At 38.4% G+C, this 8006-nt stretch overlaps 1 long non-coding RNA gene across 2 annotated transcripts in view; it reads left to right on the forward strand.

Moving 5' to 3' along the window:
- The window catches only part of LOC106883804 (uncharacterized), a 162067-nt gene that overhangs the window by 71966 nt on the left and 82095 nt on the right, over nucleotides 1-8006 (forward strand). The window contains exon 1 of one of the 2 annotated variants that reach the window (XR_001411160.2): nucleotides 1527-1721. The exons of the other annotated variant lie outside the window; for it this stretch is intronic. This is a non-coding gene — a long non-coding RNA (uncharacterized LOC106883804). Of the gene's footprint in view, nucleotides 1-1526; nucleotides 1722-8006 lie in introns of those variants that run through there. 2 annotated transcript variants of the gene reach the window in all.

Genomic DNA, 8006 nt, shown 5'->3' on the forward strand with positions numbered 1-8006 from the left:
TATGTATGTGTGTGTGTGTGTATTATTCCCCTCATTTTATGTCCGTCTTTGCATTGCCTTGTGGCAAAAATGACCACGACCGTTTCACTGGACACGCCTATTTTCTTCCGATATAAACTCTGTGGTACATAACGAGGCCGCCGAGAAGGAGAACGTTTGAGCCAGTCGTTATTTAACCCCTGGTCAAATCCGACTCTGAACCGCCAGCCAAGCATACAGACTGACACACAGATGCTATAATCAAAGATGATCCAACTTTGACAATTCCACAGTTCTTTTATTATTATTATTATCATTATTATTTTGTTTTGTTTTATTTCTTGAACTTTGTGTCGTTAAAACATTATTCTGTGTGTCCTTCCTTTTTTTTTTGTTTCTTCGTTTAGAGACGATAGGGTGTGTGTACTATGAGGAAGACTTAGCTGCTATTTCTAGCCGGTCAAGCACAGGAGTTTGTCCTCGTTTCATTGATATATAGTATGGCAGTGGTAGTTGTCGTAGCTAGTTAGTTTGTAACATTTGTTCTCTCTCATTCACTGATAGTAGTAGTAGTAGTAGTAGTATTGGTATTGGTATTAGTGGTGGTGATGTTAGTAGAAGTAGTAGTGGTGGTGGTGGTATACACCTTTGCCCTCGGAACGAAAGCAAATGATGCAGCTGTACGTTATATTGATAGTTCCTATCAGGCGTAGTTGTTGTTGTAATTGTAGCAGTCAGAGCAGTTGCCCTTTTCATGTACGTACCACAAAATATATAAATAAACGAAAAACGTTAACAAAAAAGTATATATATATATATATATATGTAGAACATCGAATACGGACAGAGAGAGAGGGGTGGTTGGTGTCAGGAAAAGAGGGGCGGTGAGGTGAAAAATGGGAATGAACCGGAGTGGCGGCGGGGTGAGGAGGAAATAGTTTTTGTATACACACACACACACACACACACACACACATACACATACACACACACACACATTAATTCATCGTCCTCGTCCTCCTCCTTCTCCACAAACTGCATCCCCCCTTTCCCTGTATGTGTGGCAGTCGGGTATAAAGATGACGGGAGCGGCGGTGGGGAGAGGTGGAAATTGTTAGTGATGCTGATGAGGAGGATGATGATGATGATGATGATGACTGCTTGTATGTAAATGTGTGTGTGTGTGTATGTTGGTACGACTATTCGGGATAAGTTGAATGAGAGAGAACACGTGTGTTATTGACTGGTGAATGTGTGTGTGCATGTATATTATATATTTATATATATACGCACTGACATATACATGTATACACTCACACACATACACACTTTCAGGGCGGTACGGTGCTTAGGCGCTAAGTTGAAAGGGGAGAGGTGTGCTAGCAAAATAACTGACCCTGACCTATATATATATACATATATACATATATATAAAATATAGCTATTTTCTCTCTCTCTCTCTCTCTCTTTCTCTATCTATCTGTATATAATTCACACTCACTCCTCCCCTCTCTCTCTCTCTCTGTCTCTCTCTGTGCGCGCGTAGACATGCGAACAATAGTAGTCGGAGTGGGAGGCGACATTCAGCTCCATTCACTCGCAGTTCTGTGCGAGAGAAGGAAACACAAAAGCGCCAGTATGTACGGAGTTGTAGGAGTACGGATAACAAAAACACCGAGGATTCTACCTGACCTGTTGGTATTGTTGTTGCTGTTATTGTTATTGTCGTAAAGGTTCATGAGGTAAGGGTATATATATATATATATACACATGTGTGTGTGTAGCTTTGTTACTATGCTACTTACTCTCTTCTGTGTCTTGTGTCTATGGAATTATCCCGTACATACGTTTGGAAATGTACAAACGAGTGTGAATAAACTGGCAGTGCCGTGCCGAACCTGTTGTCCGGTTTCCAGAAATACTGGATCATCGTACGATTTCATCCAATATATACTGTAACCTATATTGAGTAAACAGACCCTGCTTTTGAAGTTCGTTCATTTGCGTACGCTTACGTTAAGAATAGTTTAGATTTTTGCCTTTTTCTTTTTTAAGTAGGTTGATATAGTATTAAACAGTCTGCTTTAGAAATTGTATTAATTTGTACCTGTACCTGTTATATATATAATAAAACCATGTTCTTTATTTTTCTTCATTTGATCTTCACATTATGAACATTAAACGATATACATAATTAAAGTATGATTTATTTTAAGACTTTTTTGTGGATTAATAATTATCAAACAGTCCCTCCTTCAGAAGGGTATTAATTTGAATCTGTTAAATGCAATTTAGTTCCTTATTTTTCATAGTTTATTTTGTGCTTATATATATATATATATATATATATATATATATATATATTGGAAGGTTTGGAAATCTGGATAGTTGTACATTTACAGATTGTTATTGTCACATTTTTTTATAAATCATATAAAGCGCTTTTCACCTAGTCTTGTAGGATTTTCAAATCATATACATATATATATTTAGGCTGTTTCTTTAAAACCGGGAAATCCAGAAATCCTGGCCACTTCCGTCCCAATCTTTCCGGGTAATTGGTCTTGGAACTGTTCTAAGAAGAACGATTGTATGCTGTATTGTTTCGAAGCTGGTGAATCCCCTCCAAGTTTCCTTCTGACGATGTAGTGTGTTGCGTGTGAGATCCTTTGCGAGACGAAAAGATTAAATTTATACGTGGTGGTCAAGTAAATCCTACGGGCACTCCCACGTTTATTGTCTTGCTACTTTGTCAAAATCTGCTCCCGTTCATTCACACCGTACATACTTCGAAATCAGTGTCAACACTTATTCTCAGAGAAGCAATTAATATATATGTGTACTCTACACAAAAGGGTCATTAACATCCTTCAGTTTAACGTAAAATTGTTTTTGTTGTAACTTGACATAACACATACAGGCATGTGTGTATATACATATGTACGTCCCGTCCAACACATGCCAGCATGATATATGGACGCTAAATGGTAGCATTTATGATATATTTATACACACATACACTCACATTATATACCACATGTTTAATTATGCTCTTTTAAAATAGGTGTATTTTGCGTTGGTTTTAGAGACATAGGGCGTTGCTGTTAAGTTTAGACATGGCCTATTTGGCTGAATCATATCCAAATTATATATATATATATATGTGTGTGTGTGTGTGTGTGTGTGTGTGTGTACCCTAGTGGTCATCGTTGCGTTGATTGTCGCAACCCTTAGCTAAATGTATATACAACACATGATAACCACGTTTTTTTTTTCCTTTTGTTGTTGTTTTTTTCTTTTTTACACTTCACGTTTTCGTCTGATTCTTGTGCATTCTTTCTTCCTTTGGTTGTTTTGGTTCTGATCGTGCAAAATATTCCACCTGTGACCACATCATGCAAATGTGCCTTTCTATTTTACAAAAAGAAAAGGGGGGGGGGGAACATTCAGTAGACTGAGCTTTGAAGGATATTTTTGCTGCTATTTCTAATAACTAGTGGAACCGGAAAAGGCTTCTTTTCTGATGCCTCGCCTTTTTTATTTTTTTTTAAACCAAGGTTAGACTACTAACTAGATTCATAACAGACCCAATAATCAATACTATTCGAAATGTTAGTCAGTCAGTTTCTATTTCTAACTTTACATTATCCTATATTCCGTTTTCTTATTTCAAAAGCAGTCTGCGCCAATATTTGGCTGTTATTTCTAAGAGTTCGAGCTAGTTTGGCCGTTGACTGTTATTTCTAGCAGGTCTGGCGAGTACATAGAATCTCAGATGTTCTCGTTTATGCTGTGTAGCACTGCATATAATGAACAAGTACGTTTTGGTTCATAACCATACTGTGTGTAGTTAAGTGTACACATACATACATACACGATGCCTATGGGCGATTTCTGCTAGCTAGCCTTTTAATCACACATGCATACAAAATTATATATATTTATATATATATATATATACACGACGTAGAGGGAGATATGTACGGGGTATACTCGCGCGTATTCGCATTTAAAACTGTACCAGGAGTACAGCTAGCCCTTTGTATATTGTGAAAGACAGAATACTTACTGTATGTATGTGTGTTGCGTTTAAGCTACTGACAGACAGGCACTTTAAAGGATAACTAGATCATTGGTGAGCTTAGCAGAGTAGCAAGCTAGTCCCAGTGAAGTTTATATATGTGTGTGTATGTATATATATATATATATATATATTTATATATACACGCACACATCAGTGGTTTCGTCTTAAATGCATGTAACGTGTGTGTATACAAAAATAGTTCAAACTGGAATAATGTCTACGTACACAATGCCGCGTGCGTCTGTGTATTACGTCCTTGTGTGTGTGTGTGTAGGTGTGGCTTTGTGATAAATTTTTCCCCCCACTCTCATGGTTCCTGGTTCAGTCTCTCTGCGTGGCATGTTCATTGGTTAAGTATTTCCTGTTATAGATCCGGGCTGACCGGAGCCTTGTTGTGGAATTATGAGAAAGGGAAACTGAAAGGAGCCTGTTCTGTATGTATGTGTGTGTGTGTGTGTGTGTCTGCTTTTGTGTTTTTCCCCAACCACTACTTGGTGGCCGGTGCTGGTTTCTTTGCGTCTTCGTAACTTAGTGGTTCGGCAGAAAGTAACTGATTGAATAACGACCAGGGTTTATAAAAATAAGCATTGGGGTGGATTTGCTTTGTCTAAACTTCAAAGTAGTGCCCCAGCATGTTCGCAGTCTAATGACTGAAACTTATAAAACATCTTGTTTCAGTAAGCCTGGTACTTTTTCTATTCTTCGTTTTACCGAACCGCTAAGTTACGGGCACATAAACACACCAACACCAGTTGTCAAGCGGTGGGGGGGGGGACAAAGACAAAGGTATACACATAAGGGTTTCTTTCAGTTTCCGTCCACCAAATCCACTCGCCAGGCTTTAGTAGAAGGTGTCACGCAGTGAGACTGAACCCGGAACAATCTCATTGTTACTTCGTCTCTTTGGTTTGAGTGTACGCGTGCGTTTATCTATTCAATAAATAACCTACATGAATGTTTGATTTTTCTAGTCACGCTTTTCATCTTAAATAGAGAGAGAGAGAGACGCGGAGAGGGTTTACATTTAAGAGGTGCCTGATGAACGGGACATACTAAGCTTGGTGGCAAACAATGAGTAAAAAAGAACACGACACAAACACATACACACAATGTGAGAGAGAAAGAGGGAGGACTAACATCAGTTTGGTACAGCCATTCCACTTATTTGGATTTTTATAGACTTTTCTGAAAAATACAAATATTGAAAAAAAAAAATATTTGTATTTACCCCCGATTTGCGCTCTTGTTTTTATCTACGCCGCACTTGAAACCACCCCTGGGCCGGATCTACAGTTTAAACTGGATTCTGTATCCTACCAACGATGTCTGCACATGATACCTTCATGGTTGCTGTACCTCACTGTGAACACTATGTTATTCCACTTGTGAGGGTTATCTCTACAAGATACTCTACAGAAATCTTAGCCGGCACTGGTTTTTGTTATGTTCCAGCGTCGTGAATGTCGTAACAAAAATCAAGTGCTGGTGGCTATGATTTCTATAATTTCATGTGATGTAGAAAGTGCACTGCTAGCGCAGCAGAGCAATGTATAGACTTATAAAAACGTTTAATATATACTTTCGTATATTGTAGTTGCATAACGAAATGCCGCGTCCCTATAAGTCATTAATACCTGTGTTATTGTACCTAGCCATTTCTGGCATACTACGTGCTGACATGCCTAGATTCTGCTGAATCCTATAACATATACATACATATATAGATAGATAGGAGTGGTTGTGTGGTAAGTAGCTTGCTTACTAACCACATGGTTCCGGGTTCAGTCCCACTGCGTGGTACTTTAGCCTCGGGCCGACCAAAGCGTTGTGAGTGGAAACTGAAAGAAGCCCGTCGTATATATATGTGTGTCTGTGTTTACGTCCCCGTAACTTAGCGGTTCAGCAAAAAAGAGACCGATAGAATAAGTACTAAGCTTACAAAGAATAAGTCTTAGGGTCGGTTTGCTCGACTAAAGGCGGTGCTCCAGCATGGCCACAGTCAAATGACTGAAACAAGTAAAAGAATAAAAGAGTATGTGTGTGTGTTTACACTCAATTATAAAAGTTTAAAAAAAACACATCCCCATAACAAGCCACCCTAAAACTTAATTATCATTCCACGTTCGAACCCACACTACACTGCAGTGTGTACGACTGACTTCATTACCTATAATGCTGTTGTCATTTGGCTGTTGTATCTAGCAAGGTGATCCGACTACATAGAAACTCCACTCAATTCCTCAATCTATTTAATGTATATCATAAGATTTTACTGTCATAATCGTTTAAAATTAAAATGAATAAATACTGCGATTCTAATTGACTGACGCAGGGTCATCAGCCGAAACAAGGGAGTAGAGGATCGCTATTGGCTGGCGGCTGCAAAGGCGTTTTCACTTACGATGTAGTTGGCTAGACAGGACGTCATTTCCGATGGAAATTATTGACGGTACATGACCAATTATCCGGCAAGCTTGCGACTGGATAATTCCTTGGACTTCTGGATTTTGCCGTTTACGTAAGACAGTTCAAATATATGCTTAAAATTTTAAATAAACTATGAGGAAGTAAAGACCTAAACTGTATTTAACATTCAAATTAATACATTTTTAAATCGGAGTCTGTTTGATAGTTATAATATATCATGCTGTAACCATGTTTATAATGTATACATTATAACATTGATATTTATTGGAAGAAAATTCAATGAAGGGAAGTAAAGAACATGGTTTTATTTAACAGATACGGGTACAAATTAAGGTAAATTTTCAGATTAACACCCGCACGATCTTCACTAGGGTGTTAGGGTTAGGGTTTTATGGTCAGGTTAGGGTTAGGGACGGAATTCCCTAACCCTAACCCCCTAGTGAAAATCGTGCGGGTGTTAATCTGAAAATTTACCCAAATTAATACACTTTTAAAGCAGTATGTTTAATCTTTATCAATCCACTTATAAAGGTTAGAAACAAAACAATTTTTATCACACCGTATGCAAGGTAACTTCAAAAGCAGGGTCTGTTTACAGTGTATTGTACAGTGTTCGTGGTTTTCTGGAAACCAGGTAAGAGATCTGGTACTGTATTTCTGATATCGATTGTGTCCACTCGAATCGATCTTCTCTCTCCTCTCCTAGAACTTGGCCTAATACAAATTATGAAAAAATTATTATTGTTAAGGTGGCGAGCTGACAGAATCGGGCAAAATGTTTAGCAGCATTTCGTCCGTCTTTACGTTTTGAGTTCAAAGCCGCTGAGGTCGACTTTACCTTGCATCCTTTCGGGGTCGATAAAATACTTGAATTATAAAAGGACAAGGCCTGGAATTCATGGCAAGGGGCTAGTCGGTAAAAAATAATCCTTTCTACAATAGGCACATGGCCTGGATTTTGTGGAGAGGGGAGATAGTCGATTACATTGACCCCAGTATTCAACTGCTACTTAATTTATCGACCCCGAAAGGATGAAAGGCAAAGTGAACTCAGAACGTAGCGACGTGTGAAATACTGCTAAGCATTCTGCTAGCTCGCTGCCTTAATAAGAATAATAATAATACTGTGTTAATAATAAATCCTGGGTTCGATTCGTCCGACTAAATACTCTAGAGCGGTATCATTGTATTGCTGCACTCGAATGACTGAAACAAGTAGAATGTGAAAGATAAAAAGATGGAAAAAGATCAAGGAAACGTAAATGAGAACTTGGTGGTGGTTGATGCCGAGGAAATAATAATAATAATAAGTGGATGTCTGCTCGTTGTGATGGCACAATATTCTGTTGCATGGAAGGGAACAACAAACAGTTCCGGTGAGTCTAGTCTTCAGATGTGACCTTTTACAACTTAGATTGGTATTTACATACAAGCGTCTTGAATGACAGCTGATTCGCTTGTAAGAACACACACACACACACACACACACACACACACACACACACACACACACACA

Source organism: Octopus bimaculoides, chromosome 23, assembly GCF_001194135.2.
Source record: "Octopus bimaculoides isolate UCB-OBI-ISO-001 chromosome 23, ASM119413v2, whole genome shotgun sequence".
In the NCBI taxonomy this organism is placed as follows: domain Eukaryota; kingdom Metazoa; phylum Mollusca; class Cephalopoda; order Octopoda; family Octopodidae; genus Octopus; species Octopus bimaculoides.